We start from the raw sequence: 17,374 nt of genomic DNA on the forward strand, positions 1-17,374 counted from the left end.
AAAAAATTGGTACAGCAGTACCAATACCTGGTCACTCTTGGTTAGCTTATCTCCTACTGCATTTCTTCCACTCATTTCTCAGCTAGGAGAGTGTGCAGGTTGACTTTTCCTGTGTCTCACTGAGAGCCAACCCATTTATTTCTAGCACAGGACATCTTGTTTAACACACACTTATGATGAAATTGATGGACCTGAGATTTGAGGGTGGAAAAATATTTCTCTTTAGAAATAATACTCTTAGGGTACAGCTTATAACTACAATGAAATGAATGGATGGGTCTATCATGTTTCTGGCCTCCCCTTAGCTACAATACAGGAGGCCCTGAGTTTTAGAAGGTGTGTGCTTGTGGTAGAAGCTGCCTCTTGGGAATCCATCTGCTGAGAGGCTGCTATCTTCTTCTTTAGCCCAGGCAGGCATCTTGGTACTGACAGTCACCGAAACTGGAACTGAAGTGTGGAAAATGAGGAAGAAGGAACAGCTGTGGTCTTTGTGGGAAGCTGGAATCAGAGTTCATTGATCTCTGCTTTTTTTTCTTTCCTCTTTCTCCATCAGAGCTGTCTAAAGCCCTAAAGAGGAAGAGCTGCTCCAAGAGGTCACCAGTAAGAATCCATGATAATGCTACCACTAAAGTCTTTAGCAGAGTAGCAGAAACCTGGGCCTGCATCCAAAGTAAGTTTCAACTTAAACCTCTTTCCAAGTTTTGTTCTTCAGAAAGATTAAGAAAGTACATTTATTAAATTAGTCATTTTCACTTGTAAAGTCTCTTGCTTTTTATTGAGGGATAATACCTATACAAAAAAGTACCTAGTATATAGCTTGATGAGTTTTCAGACATACTTGAGCATATCTGTATGATGAGCAGCCAGATCAGGAGACAGGACAGTACTGCATCCAGGTGCATCCATGAGGCCCTGCACAGTCATGACTCCTTCCTGGTAGTAGCTACTATTCTGAGTCCTTATAGCATGGATTACTTAGCAATGTTTTTAACAATAGAGGGGCAATTAAAGGCAATCTTTTCTTTCAGGACCTACCCCTTTCTTGCCATACATACTCCTAACATCTTCTAAAAACTCAGCCAGCAATGCCAGTGGTGTAGGAAGTGCCCAGGCAAGAAGCAATAGCCATTAGTCAAGAGCAGCATCACCATCTCCTCCTGATCTCACATAGATTTTCCCTCAGTAGTTGTCTTTCTGCTCTTGACCACTCCAGGGAAATGCCTGAAGTTGACTATCATAACTGAAGGCTAAAAATTTGATGTCAAAGCTTTGCGATGCTTCACTAGAATATGCCAGAATTATTGAGTCCTTATGAAATCCATAAACACAGGACAGGAGATGCTGCAAGGGAGTTGAGTTGGAGTGTGATGACCACCCAGAATAACAACGTAGCTTTAGAACAGTCTATGTCCTCACAGCTTGCCTCTGTGGGCATGGGCTTCTACTCACAGAGAAATATGCCTGAGCAGAAACATGAGTCTTTCAACAGTCTGTCTCCCCCTGGTCTGGGGTTAAAGGGAAAGTGAAGAAGGAGAAATGAAGAGCCAGGATCTGTCCCCAAAGTGAGTTTTATGGGGACTGACCTTGCTTTAGCTCTACCTTTTCTTTGGGTACTTCAAAAATTTCTTCAAAATTAATTTCTCTGTGTGTAAAATTAGGATGATAATATCTTCCTGGGAAGACTGTAGTAAAATTCAAACATAGCAATGCACACAAGTGCTAGGAAATTACATGGCATCTGGGAAATGCTCAGTAAATGTGCAGTCTAGTTATTGTTTTTAAGATTTCTTTTGCCAGAAAAAGGGCAAAGGCATTTTAGATTTTCAGAATGACTCAACACTTGACTAACTTTTGTTGAAACAACTGATCAGGGTTTAATGAGATAATCTGGATCCGCCCAAACCTTGTGGCTGCATTTGTAAAATCGGGTTGGCATTGGTACCTCAGAGACAGCACTGCCTGCATGGAGTGATAGGACAACAGAGGATTAACCTGCTATGGGTCCATATTTTGCTTATGGGGGAGCCCCCAGGGCAAGAGGAGCTTCTGCTAAAAAGTCACAAGGAAGAAAATCAGTTTAAAGTTCACAATGAGATAAGGGGACACTGGATTGTTTTCTCCTTAGGCTGCGTTAGTTAAAATGGAATCCTTTTCAATGTTTCTTAAGCACACAACAATGGAAGCTGAAACATCCTTTGGAAACAGCTGGATCTAATTTCTGTGGCTGTCATAGTGTCCTCTTCAGGTCACCCCCCTTGTTACCTCCCAGCTCCCCCCAGTTATCAGCCTTGTGGGTCACCTCGAACTCTTCAGCCTGCTGTGTTCAGCAGACTTATCAGTGCTGCTTTGTTCCTTGCTCTCACTCTTTCTCTCTGGAACATTTTCCAGGATCATAGCCTGGTGTTTGCCATTTACTGGTTGTAAAATTGGGAAGGAGTCTGGAACCCTTGAAGCTCCAGATTTCTCCTAATAAAAGCAAGGGCACTGGCAGTAACTCACCCAGATATCTATTGTGAAGAGTAAAGGAGGCAATGCATGTAAATGGCTCAATACAGAGTGTGGTGCTTAGTAAACACTCAGAATAGCAGTTGCTGCAATTGTTATCACAGTCATTGCCATCACTGTGGTATCAGCATTCCCGTCAGCATCATCAACTCCTGAGACATGGAGGCCTCATGCACAGTCTCTAAAGTCTCTCAGTACAGTCTTGTCTGCTAACTTGCTTTAAGTGCACACTTTTGAAATTACATCTTTAGGTCATACAGTTGTCTGATATGTTTCTGCACGGGATGTCTGCCCATCACCTGGTTATTCCTACGTTCTTTCTGCACCAGAACACTGAGATGAAAAGTGAAAAGCTCAGTCCATTTAGCCCACATAATACCAACTCCTTAAATTATTTTAAATATCTGGAGTGTTGATTGAACATTTTAGTTGGTTTTTGGATGTTTGGCAGACTGAAAATCAGAAGACACAGCCTTATCTGAACATATCCAGGAAGAAAGGAATCACATTCATTTGATCAATTTGTCACAGCTGTTCATGTGGAAGACACTTTGATGAATGAAAGAATTTTGAAAATTGTTTTTACCAAAAGTAGATGTACCCTACATCCCTGTATCACGATGGATAAGGTGAATATTAGGAATGAGGTAAGGATATATCTTGCAAACATTATAATGTGCAGTTCCATGATATTATTTTAAAAAATGGAAATATAAGTTACGTCCAGTGACTTCACTAATTTTGAGTACTATACAATTCAATGAATTTTCAAACATAAACAGTATTGCTACATCAAGGGATAGTACATTCCCATCACTATAATAAGGTCTTTTATCTTCCTTCACTGTCAGTCTTTCACTTCCATTCCTACTCCAGTTTCTATCAGCCACTGATCTACTATCTGTGCTCTAATTCCATTTTTCTAGAATTTCATGTAAGTGAAGTCATATGATATGTAGCCTTTCTCGGTACTTTTCACTTAGCATAATTCTTCTGAGATTCAACATGGTGTCACATGCAATCATAGTCCATTCCTTTTTACCATGGCATAGTAGTACTCCATGGCATCTCAGGGTGCTACCCATTTGCCTGCTGATAGACATTTGTGCTCTTTCTGCTTATTGACTGTTATAAGTAATGGTATTTTGAACCTCCAAGTACAGGTTTTTGCACAGATATGTTTTAATTTAAACTAGATAAATACCTAGGCATAGAAATGCTAGGTTGTAGGGTAAGTATATGTTTCAGTTTTGAGGAAACTCTTTAACGAAGTGGAGGAACTATTTTACATTCCCACCACCTTTGTAGTTTCACCAGCACTTTTAATGATTAGTTTTCTTACTTTAGCTGTCCTCGTGCATTTGTAGTGGTATTTCATCATGACTTTACCTTTCATTTCTCTAATGATGTATCAGGTGGTACTTACTAAAGAAACAGATTTAATGCAAGATATTCAAATATATAAGAATTTATAGTGTTAGTTTACAATGGCCACCCATAGAGTGGGGTGTGGAAGAGTGCAAAAGGGCTATCTGTGTGCTGGAGATCAAAAGATACAGTTGTAGAGTCCTGTGTGAGTCCTTATCAGGAGACTGAAGAGTCTATGCTGGAAACCAAGAGACAACGTTCAAGGTGAAGGTGAAGACCGGAGCTGCTCTGAAGGAACAGAAGCTACCTCTCTTCATTTGCCTTTTACACCATTCTGGTGATAATCCTACCTAGGGTGGGTCTTCCACACCCACAACTGTGCTGAACCAATCTAGTTGGGAGTTTCTTATTCAAGTTGACATAATTGGTTAACTATCATAATTGACTATGATTAGAACAATTTTCATGGGCTTATCAGTCATATGTACATCTTTGGTGAAGAGTCTCCTCAAGTCATTTGTGCACTTAATTTTATTAGTTTCTCTTATTTCTATTATGTTCTGAGAATTCTTTACACAGTCTTATTATTCTTTATCAGACACATCTTCTGCAGTCATTTTCTCTAGTCTGGCTTGCCTTTTTCTTTCTTTCTTTCTTTCTTTCTTTCTTTCTTTCTTTCTTTCTTTTATGCTAACTTTTGAAAAGCAGTTTTAAATTTTGATGAACTCTAAAATATTAACTTAAAAATGTGATTTCTGTGTTCTACTAAAGAAATCTGTTAATATTAAGGTCATAAAGACTCTTTTCTTATATTGTCTTATAGATTTTTATATTGTTTTAGCTCCTACATTTAGAACCAGGATTCATTTTGTGTTAATTATCTTATAGAGTAAGGTGTAGCCATACATTTGTGTATTTGCACATGGATATCCATTTTTTTACAGTACTATTTTCTGGAAAATGCTGTGAATTGTCTCATACTGAATTACAGTAAACTAGTAAATATATTAAATTATACTAATTCATTTTTAAAGAGCTGAAAGTTCTATTTTTCCTCCAAAATGCCAAAATAATGCCCTCAAAAAGATATGTCTTATTATTGGATAACATCTTTAAAAGTCAGAAAATTATTGAAAAGGTACTCAAAGATTTGTATACAGAAGTGATTTTTATAGCATTATATAGAATAGCAAAAGCTGGAAACAATCACAGGAAATGAAAAATTTCTTTTCCTTATCCACTTGTAGGCTCACAGTAGAGGTATTATAAAAAGATTAGTAGGAGAAAAGAATAAATTTTATTTAATATAAGTTTTGTGTGACACAGGTGCTTTGAGAAGTGAAGACTGAAAGAAACTGGTATCTTTATGTTGTTTGTGAAGAAGTGGATGGTTGTGGAGAAGTGTGATAGGCAGTGTGGCAGTGTGAGGCATTGTGATCTAATGGTTATAAACTGGTATAACTTAGTGAAACCTGTCCTGATTCTTTGTCCCTGTCCTCAGGGATAAGGACATTTATTTTCCCTAGAGGTAGGGCAGGCACCTTTGGAATGAGGGTCATATGACCTGGTTTTGGGCAAAGTTATAAAATTCTTTCTGCTTGTGACTGCTTTGAGGCAGAGGGCAGGGAAAGTCTGAGAGATCTTCCTGTTTCTATATTCTTCCAAATGCCAAGGTGCCATATTTAGAGTGTACTGTATCCTGAATTCCATCATAATCTAAGTATCTACCTGTAGATATTAAATAGAATATGGTATATTCATTCAGTATGATATTGCAACCAATAAAAAAATCGATGACCTACATATATGAACGAGGAAAGATATCCACCCTATGCTTTAAATGAACATGTATAGATCACAGATAAGATGTCTGATTTTCCAGTTTTCCAAAAATAAAAAAAAATCATAACATTATAATTGCTTATGTGCATACAGGAGAAGATGTAGGATAGTGTACAGTATCTACCTTTGGGTGCTGGGGTTCCAGAAAATCCATTCTTTTAAAATATTTATTTTTGAAAGAGTGCAGATGAGCCTTAAAGTCATGGAAAGCTTTTCTCTACTAAGAAAAGTATGTACTATTGGCACCAGTGTTTAAGTATTGCCATAAATGTGCCTTAACATATCAATACATACAGCATTTTCACCTTAAATGGGGTTAGATGGTGCAGAAAGCCCACCTACAGCTGAAATCTAGTTGGCTCAAATTAGAGAGACTCACAAAAGGCTTTCAGGGCTGAAGGCAATGAAACATTTGAAGCCTCCTTTCCATTAGGATGCAAATTAAGAGTTAAGGTTACCCATATGGGGCTGTGTCTAATTTTCCCCAGTGCTCTTTCCAATCCAAATAAGGGACAATTTCTGTTTCTAAATTCTTCAATGATGTAATGCCTCGCAACGATAAGTACATGTAAAATACTCTATTTTTTCTATCAATAGCAATATAAGTGCATCTGATCACTCCTGTGGCCATATGGTGTGATGAGACACTAATCTACTTTTAAAAGTTTCACTTTCCCAGAATATATTCTGTCTTCAGCTCTATGTGCACTGTCACTCAGCTTTTTAGTGGGTGGCTCTCAGAACTTTGGAAAAAACCTTCAAAAGTTTAAAGAACCAAAGACACATGGAACTATGGCATATTAGTGAGGTAAGTATCAAGGCAGACCAGAGCTGGCAGGAAGGCTCCATGGGAGCAGTGTGTCTCTGTGTCCAATGCCCAGCAGCCTGCAGAAAATGAGCTGGAAAAGAAAATAGCTGCTCACTTAAGAACCAAGGTCAGGTTTATACTTCCATGATCAAAGAAAGCAATGTTTTAATTTCAGGGGTCCTTATATCTCTTACGATGTGACCATGGTGGAACACTTAGCATTGTTTTCTTTACTACATAGCCCTTTTCATACTTCTTTGTTTTCAATGTGAGGAAACTGAAGCTTGGGTCAAAAATACCAAAGGTTAGACTCCATCCTAGGTCTTCTGATCCAAGTCCCAAGGCCAAGTTCTATGTCCTGTGTATAGCCCTCTGGTCTCAGCTCAGAAATCACTCAAGGAAATAATCAAAGAACGTTATAGTAGGGGAGAAATTGTACATGAGTCATGCATAATGTGAAAAACACATTTTGTTCCATTACGCCAGATCCTCTGCTAGCTTGCGCATCTTTTTTTTTTTTTTGTAAAATCTATAGAAAGACCACAGAACTAACAAGCATGCATCTGGCCACTGTGGAACCACAGACACATCAGTAAAAGCTTATAGGATTAATCAGTTAATTAATCCAATGAGAACGGTTTGCATCCCACCATGAATGAGGCACATGGTATGATTTATCACGTTCTCATTCGTACTGCACGGGAATCTGGTGGTGGGAAGGACTAAGTAGTTGGCGCAAATATGTACAGATCAAGTTATTTAAAGGAGGAAACTCATAGGTAGGTAAGAAAGCTCAGAGGTATTACATATAAAAACATATAAAATAAGTAATATATAGTGCTTTCTAATCTTCAAATCACTTTTTCATGGGTTGGATTAAAAAAATACAGAGGGTGAGCTGAGCAGCTGTTATGTTACTCTGCAGACAAGGAAACTGAGACCCGGAGGGTGAGGACTAAGTCTACCCAGTAAGTGTGTGATCCTGCCTCTTTCGAGTCTTAGGTGTTTTGGCAATTCATTTTAAGGCTTCATTTGGACAAGCTCTTTTTCTTGTTTTAAGAGAAGTAGAACTATGTCTTGCTTTGCCAAAATAGACAAGGTACTCTTAACTAGCTTGGCAGGATCTCCCTTTCCAAGAATGGATGCAGCAGGTTATAACACAAAGCATTCAAGGGCCCAGGAGAAGCAGCCACCTTGTGGTCACCCCATTTAGCCTTGTTGTGCACAGCAGACCCATTCTTTCTCAAAGTGAAGACCATAGAAAACAGCCGGAAGAGTTGTGTCCATTCTGATTCTTGCACCTGAGCGCTCTAAGGTGAGTAGACAGAGAATCCAGGTGCATCGGTCATTGGAGAATGTCTTTGGGGAAGTACAGAGCACTGCGGTACTCAGCCTGTGCTGACGGATGGGAGAGACCAGTCAGGACAGACCCACGGTGCAGATCACCAGTCAGGACAGACCCACGGTGCAGATCCAAGGAGAGCTGTGCTTGGATTCTGTGATGGATGTTCCCAAGCATGGGAGAAAAGCAGGCTTGGGACAGCGAAGAGATAGAAAGGTCAGCTAAACCAGCTCATGTGGAAAGTACTTCTTACAGGTTACTCAGTTGGGAGTGGCTGTGAGAACCCTTCTCAAGGAATGATTAGTAAAGCTGAAAACTGTCCGTGGTGAAATAAGGTCAAGATTTGATGGCTGAAGAGAAATGATATCACACTAGGCCTTCTGTCTCCTACTGCCCCTTACTTTATAATTTTTTTTTTCTTATTTGCTTCATCTTTGGTGCTTGAATTCCAGAGTATAATATGGACTAATGAGTCACTTTGCTTAGAAAAGCAAATAGCTTAACTTACTAGAGTGAAATCAGGAAGAGTGGCTGTTTTTTGAGAGTGGTTTATCTCAAGTGTCAAGGTCATTCGCCCTCATGACCTTGCTACCCGCTGGTTCACTGGCTCATCCAGCCCACACTACGGAAGAGCTATTTGCAGGAGTTGCACTGGACACCAGAAGGTTAGAGGTGAAGTAAAGTCAGTAGGCTGACAGTGGACAAGGAGCTATAAGGGGACCCCTAGGTGGCCTGGGGGATCCTGGACCTGCAAGAGGGCTACACTCAAGCTCTTTTTCTGCAGGAGTTAAGGGAGGGAATGCTTGGTATGGAATGGAAACAAGGCTTGGGGAGGCATTTGACCATTCAGGGAGTGGTCAAAAGGTGTGGAGCCATTTTTTAGGAGCCATGAGTTTTATTATTTGGCTGAATAAGGGTCTAAGGAAGGATGCAGCAGTCACGAGACTGGTGGGTAAGTTGGAGCTGTATTGTGCATGGTTTCAGTATTGGGCTAAGGAATGCTTCCTGGGCAATGGGGAGTTACTGAAGGATTTCCTGGTGAAACTAGATGCCAACAAGTCCATGCTATAGAACGATTAATCTAGCTGGGGTATTGGGTGGACTGAAGTGGATAAATGCCTTAGTGAAGAGAGACAGATGAAGTGGGAGGCTATTGTAATAGACCAGATGAAAGATCATGTGGTCCTGAGCCAAGAAGAGGGATGCACAGGCTGTGTGCTATTCAGAAATTAAAATCAGCAGGCCTTGGAGACGGGTGCACTGTGGGTTTTCAGGGAGTAGAAAGAGACATTGGATGAAGGAAGAGGGGAAAGTCTGAGGGAAGATGTAATACCTGGGACAGGCATTAGTTTGCTAGGCTGCTATAACAAAATATGAGTCTGAGTGGCTTAAGCAGCAGAAGTTTATTCTCTGTTTCTGGAGGTACAAGGTCAAGGTGTTGGGCAGGGGTGGTTCTCCTGAGTCCTTTCTTTCAGTTTACAGAGAGCCCCCTTGTTTCTTTTCCCACTCACAGCCTTTCTTCAGTGTGCGTGCACCCTGTGTCTTTCTATGAGCCCACATCTCCTCTTCTTATCATGACAGTAGTCAGATCAAAGGGAGACCTACCCTAATGGCCTTGTTCAGCTTACTTACCTTTCTAAAGGGCCTTTCTCCAAGTACAGCTACATTCTGAGATGAGGTGTCCACATAGGAACATTGGAGGGACAAGTCTCGCCCCTGACAGGACATACAGAGCTTGAGGTGGCCCAGGACACCCAGAGAAGGTGATAGTACAAGGTTTGAAGTATGAGGTGGAGCTCAGAGGAAAGGTCAGGGCTGGTGTGTAAAGCAGAACCGGAAGCTGGATTTGTGCCTAACTTGTGGGCTGCCTGACTTCAAGGGAAGTGAGTAGAAGGAAAATAGAGGAAAGAGGCAGGGTTGATTTTGAGGGGTGGGATATGCCAGGAAGGAAGGACAGGGTCAGAAGCAGTGGAGCCAGTTCTCAAGAGCCATAAATTGACCTGTTTGGCTGAATAAGCTTGGGGAAAGGAGGTAGCAGTCACAAGACTGATGGCTGAATCAGAACCATACTGCACATGGTTGCAGTGCCAGGCTGAGGCACGTTTTCTGGACAGTGGGGGTTTCCTGAAGAACGGCTTCACCCGTTAATCTGCACAGCGAGGAAGCAATGGCTGTAGGGGCACAGGTAACAGGGCTAAGTGCAGCGGGAGCTGAGGCATAAAAATGTGCCTGTAGGCTGGGTGACAGGGAGACTGCTGGTAACCTTTGTGAGAGCGGGATTTCTGGAGAGCTGGTGGCAGATGACAGATGGCAGCATGCGGAGGAGAGGACGGGAAGTGAGAAGAGGAGGTGGCAAGCTTCATCACTGGGGGAAGAGGAGGGAAAGAACTGTGGCCAGAAGGCAGGAGAAGCAGAATCAAGGGACATTTACTCACAGAGTGGGACAGAAAGATTAGAAAAAATGGGTAGGTAGAAAGAAGGGAACGTGACTTCTGAAGCTAGGAGAGAGGAAATAATTTAATAAGTAAGGCTTTGGCAGAGGTAGGACAGGAAAAGTGGGATCCCACGGTGACATGGCTTTCAAAAGGAACAGAGACCCTTCTTGAGGAGGGGCTGAATTGAGCATGGGTGATGGAAGGGATGAGCTGGGTGGTGGACTGGCTTGGAACACAACAAGGGTGGCATCATAATAAGCAGAAGTTTCTGAAGAACGTTAAGCATGAGAATGGTGAATGTTGGAACCACAAGTTATATCAAGGACCGGTGACTCTGGTTTATCAGTCTACGGCTTGAGCTGGACCTAGGACTTTGGGCAAAGCGAAGCCCAGATGGAGTAGACCCAGACGGATTTAGTTGAAGGGATTACTAGGCTGTCCCAGACCAATACATTCTTGAATGCATACACTGAAAAACATGACCTATCAGGCAATATTGTAAAATGATCTCTATGTGCAAAGCATTCTAAATTCTTCAGAGATTAATTTTACAGGTTTCTTAATTTGTACAAATTCAGTTGCACACCTAGACTATGATGTAAGCAGGTGCAAATGTAGAAAATAGGTTAGAAATGGTTAAGTGCTAAACCCTGGCTTTCTCTACCTTATCTTTATAGATATTTATAATTTGTTAGAGTTGGTCTGGGTAGCAAGCAAATCATACGGTCAAAGGATTCAGCCTCTAGTGATCTGGCCTGATAACACTGAGAGCCAATTAATTAGAAGGCAGTTTAATAGCACTGCTTTTAAATCCTCCACATGACATGGCAGAGGATTCTGGCTTAGGGAAGTCATGGGCATTGCCTAGGGAAGTGCAGGTGAGAGTGCACCACGCGGTGTGGAAGTGATGAAGACACACTCAGCTCTTCCGGGAGCATCATCTCCCCCACTCCCCCACCCCCGCAGGCGCCATGGTTGAACTTGGTTCCAATTCTTGAGCGCTGAGAATGGACGATTCCTTCCTAGAGAGGCTTCCTTGCAGTGAGAAGAGCTTGGCCTGAATGTTTGCACTGAGCATGAAGTGGATTTTGAGGGGGTAGAATGCAGAGGAGGGTGTATGTGTTCACTGCAAGCCATGTGGAGCTCACTGGAACCACAAGGAAACGAAGATGGGGTGCCAGTGGTATCTCCCAGAGCTTGGCAGGTTGTTCAGTGGCACCTGCCTCCTTAAAGGCACCTGGGAGTCAACTTCTGAAGTACTTAAAATCAAATCAGTGCTCTGGGAGTGGCTAAAGGATCCCAGGTCTGGTGTTCTACCACGCACTGAGGTTCACGCCGGGGAGTTTTTCAGCCGGCACTGAAGTGTGGTGAGGCCGTGGTCAAACCTGCTTCTTTCAACTTCAGTGCCCCTCTGCCATTACAAAGTAGGTATTTGTTTAAGATTGTAAATGACATAAGGGGAACTTCAACAAAATCTGTCACATAGCTCATGAAAAATTTGACATGGTTTCTTTGGGAGGCAGAGTTGGGGGTACAAGGGCCTGGGAATGTGAACTCCAAGATAAGAGACTTTCAGGCCATGAAAGAACATAGGGTGCATCATTTAAAAGTAAATCTCCAGTTTTCAAAAAGGAAAGATGGCAGAAACACTGGCCTGCAGGAGGTAGAGGCCATTCAAGAAACTCACTGCTCCCTACAGTTGCCTCTCTTTAGAGAGCAGGGCCTCTAACGCAGAGTCTGGCCAGGGAAGGAATATGAGAACGAAGCTGTTTCTCTCTTTTGCACAAGAGTTTAAGGAGTTGTTTGCACTGACCATTTAGCAAACATTTTTGAAATGCTTACATTATAAAACAGGGTCAGTATATCTAAAAGGTATTTGAGTGAAAATCAAAACCCTAAAGCAGATTAATAAGAGTGAGGACTAGAAGGATAGTTACACCGGAAACAGCTAAGGAATGTTGCTAACACTGAATGCAAAACATCTCTGAGTTTCCTACTGGTGAGAGAATAAAAGGTAAAGAAAAAGCTAGACTCCTGAGTTCTTGTCCTTAGAAGCACGTTTTCTGCAAGGAGAGAAAAGTCAAATGCTGGCTGGAATTTGTTCACGGAGCTGTTAGATGGTGGGTGTGGTACGAAATCAGCAGCTCTAACCATGGCTGCTTTTTACACTGATTCTTAACAGCAACATTGAGCATGGTCAAAAGCCACACTGGTGTGAAGGAACTCTCAGGGAAACAGTGTAACCTGGCTGTGTGAGTCTCCGTGGTTTAACGTGAACGACTGCCGCGGGGCTTCCCAGGTACCTAACTTGGGACGCCGGGCAGAGCCCAAAGGCACCGCGTGCACACAGCACAGTGGAGGAAGCTTCTGTTATTTAAATACGGGAGCAGAAGGACACAAGGCCGAGTGTTTAACTGGTATCATAAAATGCAGCATGTTAAAACAAACATGGATAGATTATGATATATGGGTAAAAGAAACAAATCACAACAATAGCTTTATGATGGAATAATCTCTTTGAAGAAATTTCCTTTCACAGCCGGCCACTTCAAGCTATTATCCTAGACCTCGAGATAAACATATTTGCTCTCTGTTAACTCCGTGGAATGATTTGATGGAAAGCTCTATGGAATGTTATTTTACTCTACAGAATACATCACTTTAATATCTTTCTATAAGGAGTTATATAACTGACAATTCGAAATTGGGGTCCTCAGAAAGTACTTGAAGAGTGCCTATATGTAATAGTTTGAAAAAACAACCCTACACCCTTGTCCCAAGCAAGAAGGCAGAAGAAAAATAAGATTTTGTTGTGAAATGGCTGCATCTCCCTTCATGACTTCTAACAGCGAAAGCTTTATTCTATCAACACACGGACGCCGGCACACCTGCGCGTGCCTGGAGTGAGAAAGAGATAAACTGTAAATTACAGAAGCTACTTCAGTAGAAGATCTATGTGATTCAATGAAGGGTCTCACATTTGCTTGTAATACATTCCTGTCATTTTAATCTTCACATTAAAAATGGGTCTTCATGTTTAATGCCTTTGCGTCATTACCAGTGTCAGAGAACAGTGCCTGGGTGCAGCGGAGTAGAGACTTCTGCTGTTTAGAACGGGAAGCAAGTGCTCTTCAGGTCCAGACACAGAGGCAGCAGCCCCCTCTGCTTCTTTTTAGGACTGTCTCAGCACCAAGTTTTCAAAATAATTTGGGTCAGATTGTTGCTGTGTCCCTGCCCCAGGCTGTCGGTGACAGCTTGGTCAAATGTCCTTCTCTTTTCTTTTTTTTCCAAGGGTTTCTTCTACCGGTCCTGACAGTGGCACACTAGGCCCTAGGGGGTCCATGCCCTTTGTAACCCACTTAAGTCCAGTTTGCTCCTCTCTAACCCTGGGTGAATGGCTCCTCAGACTACCAAGTTAGCATCCACCTATGGCTCCACCCGTACCTCGAGCAGTCTTGCCTGGATATCAGCAATGCCAACTCCTGACCCCCAAGCACCTGCTGAGTTTTAACCTCCCTGGTGGGTCCTCACTGTCACCTAACCAGGGCATTTTCTTCAAAGCACTTACCACTAGCGTTATGTCATATATCTGTTTGATGATTGAGTTTATTTTGTATCTTTCCTCAGTAGAAAGTAAACTCCATGAGGGTGGAGGATATTTCTATTTTATTCACTGCTGTGCTCCTGTTATGTAAAACTGTACCTTGCCCAGAACACATCCTTGATAATCTTTGATTAATATTTAACATTCTGTTCATCTATCAGAGGTCAATGTCCTGAAAGAGGCCACTGTATAAAAATAAGTGGCTGTGGCCAGTGTTTCGTGGCTGAAAACAATGGGTATGTGGCAAGAAAAGCAAACAAAGAAAAGAAAAACTGAAATATTTTTTAGTCTCCTCTGGTGGCAGAAAATTCTAGAGAATCAAGATCTTTAAGAAAAATGCTAGAAATATATTGTAGTAGAGCAAATGCTACCTTTGGAAATGGTTTTTAGACTTTTCTTCACCAAGGATCTCTTTAAAAAATTCTCTCATATGTTTTTTCCTATCTTCCTACCAAAAACTTAAACTTTTATGTAATAATTCATTGGTTTTTCTCAGTTTTGTTGCTTAGAGTCATATGCCAGTTAGAACACAGAATCAAAATAAGCTAATGAGAGGATCCAGAGATGGTGAAACAGTTCCTTCTAAAGTGAAGGCGGGGCCTATGCAGCCTCGGCTCCAACAATTAGCTATTCCCTACTGGGTTTGCCAAGATTTGGAGACTTGCTCACAGAGCTCCATTAGCATCTCCAATGCTGTGACTGGCCCATGATAGCATAGCAAGTTATTGACAATATTGGAATGGAATCCTGGACTAGTAGCTCTCGTGTTGGTGCTCTGGAATTTTATAGGAACAGTTTCCTCTGGGTCTGTGCACAAGTTATCACAGCTTGAGTTCTGCGCTCAGAGAACAAAGGCAACAATAGCTATTAAAGATAGACAATATCTACGCTAGGTGATTTACTAAGTTTGACCTGATACGCAAAATAACTTTTAGATGAGGTATCATCACCTTCATGCTACTAATGAAGAGGCATAGAGAATGTAAGTCAGCCACTCAAGGGCTCACAGCTGGAAAGTAGCCAAGTCAGGCCTGAAACACAGGTTTTTCCCTTCCAAGACTGTGTTCTTCATTACACCTTGCTGCCAGCTCTTGAATCTGACTCCTCTATTGAGACAGCGTGTCCTGGAGTGGTGGTAATGTTTGATTACTTCAGTGATGGAAACCATCCACCAGGTTTGTGTATTCAAAAAAAAAAAAATTGCCTCTTTAACTCACTGCTGTCTGGGTCCCAGGGAGCAGAGGAGATGATAGAAGCGAACGTGTAAGAAGGTGGGTACAGGAGATTTCAGGACAGAATGATTTTTAAAATTCTATAGACACTCAAATACCCTTAATTTCCACAGATTTTCCACCTTCTTTATTTCATCCTCTTTTACACAAACTATTTGGGTGGTCATGAGCTGGGAGTCTTGCTATCTGGGAAAGACATTTCCTGGTAGTTTTTTTTTTTGTTTTTTTTGTTTTTGGTTTTTCTCCGGTACCGGGAACTGAACTCATGACCTTGCGCTTGCCAGGCAGGCGCTTTTGCCTCTGAGCTAAATCCCCAGCCCTTTTCCTGGTAGTTTTGAGGACTGCATGATCGTCTTGCTCCAAGAACACTGGCAGACACTGAGCCTCTTAGGCAGTAGTCACAAAGGCCTAGAAACTATAAAGGTCACATCAATTGGCTAATGACTATTTGGTTTCTCATAATGAACTTCTCATAAACACCTACCATTTGAATACTAGTTACGATGGTTTGTCTTTAGTCCTCATTGGCTTCCCAAGGAGATGATGTTCCAGAAAGTCCCTGTTGGGTGCAAGACATAGAATCATGTTTGGCATTGGGATGTTAAAAAGCAAACAGTACACTTTGTTCTTTTGGCGAGCTCCCACTTAACTGACAAATCTGTTGAGCTGGAGGAACTTTGTTTAAGGAAGGAATAAGGAATGATTTAATTCATGTGACAGTCTAAATATGATATTTCCAAGACAGGCTGGGAGAAGCCTGACCTCTTTTCTCTAAAGAAGAGAGTGAAATCTGATGGGAAAAGCATGAACTTTACAAACAAAGAGACCTGGGCGTTTAATTCCAGCATTGGTGTTGTAAGTAATAATACTAATAGTAACAACAGTGTGTACATGTAAGCAGTATACAAGATGCTAGTCTGATCATCTCAATTACCACAACGATCCTATGATGTACTATTATGAAGCTTATTAATCATCTCTGTTTTACAAATGATCAGATTGGGGTTTAGAAAGTACATCAGTCGGCAGCCTGGCAGGGAATAGAATTGAGTTCAGATGGTTGGTTCCCACAAAGGACCTTCTCACAGGACTGTTCAACAAGGTGAGACCGGATAAGAGAGCCAGGAAAGGATACCAAGGGATCCAGGGGCTGAAGCCATGGCAAACTGTTACCACCCCTAGGGCTGAAGGGACAAGGGAGATAGCAGTGGACACTGGCAGGTGCAGGAGGGCCTCCTTGGTAGGGACTGATGTCACATAAGCTGCTTCAACAGCCAGAGCTGGGAACCACCTCAGGGAACAGTAGGAAGCAATCCTGAAACCTTTTTCTTCCCTGCTCTGACCTGCCAGAGTCTTGTTGAGCAAACCAAGGGAGAGCCAAAGGGCACGGGGGATTGGGATGGTTTTATGGGTCAGTTTCCGTGGCATGGGTGGACTACAAAATAAGAACAAACTCAGGGTTTTTCCATCTTGAAGAAACAGGAGGGCCCTGTGGATAACTTAGTCTGGATATAGAGTCTGGAGGCACCGCACATAGCTCAAGATGGTACAGAAAGGTTTAACTCACATGGTGCAGCTCTCTGAGCAGGGCAGGGAAGGGCAGGGCAGGGCAGCTTCCCAGCAGGCTGGGAAATGGCTTGAGGGAGCAGGAAGAAGAGATGGGCTAGGGCCGTGAGATGGGGCCAGGGTGAGGGCTGTTATGTATGGTTTGACATTCTACCAGCACTGCAGGAGGTTACACCCAGACTTCCCAAGCAGCTGCTGAGATGGGGACAGAAGAGAGTGAGGGAGGGGTGAGTTCCAAGAGTTGTGTTTATGACAAGAGGCTGATGGAGATATCCCAGCAGAGACTGAGGGCTGGGCGCCACATCACTCATGTGTAACTATTAATTGGTAGAGCTTGGCTTTTAAGCTGTTAGTCTTTGGTAAAAAGACTATCACATCAATTGACTTGGTAACTTTGAGCAAGTAATTTAAAGTTTCTGAGCCTTGGTATTCTCATCTATACAGTGGGTGGGTGTTTCTGTGCCTGGCATATGGCCAGTGTTTCATCTTTGGCAGAATGGTTGTTGCCTTGTTTCTGTCGAGGTTGTTATTGTTGGTGTTATTCCCTTCTTCCATTTTGCCTGTCTCCATCAGGGCTTCGGTAATGCGTTATATTGTAGCATCCTTTTGTGAAAAGTCTTGATTTTCAGGTTGGATGCCCACATTCCTAAGGAGCATATCTTTGACATCAAG

At 42.2% G+C, this 17,374-nt stretch overlaps 1 long non-coding RNA gene across 2 annotated transcripts in view; it reads left to right on the forward strand.

The window, feature by feature from the left end:
* Positions 1–17,374, forward strand: part of LOC102004298 — a 156,020-nt gene that overhangs the window by 109,205 nt on the left and 29,441 nt on the right. For both annotated transcript variants that reach the window (XR_001234297.1, XR_001234298.1), the window contains exon 5: positions 554–670. This is a non-coding gene — a long non-coding RNA (uncharacterized LOC102004298). The remainder of the gene's footprint in view (positions 1–553; positions 671–17,374) is intronic.

The sequence above is a fragment of the Chinchilla lanigera genome, unplaced genomic scaffold (assembly GCF_000276665.1).
Source record: "Chinchilla lanigera isolate Chin_1 unplaced genomic scaffold, ChiLan1.0 scaffold00024, whole genome shotgun sequence".
Lineage (NCBI taxonomy): Eukaryota > Metazoa > Chordata > Mammalia > Rodentia > Chinchillidae > Chinchilla > Chinchilla lanigera.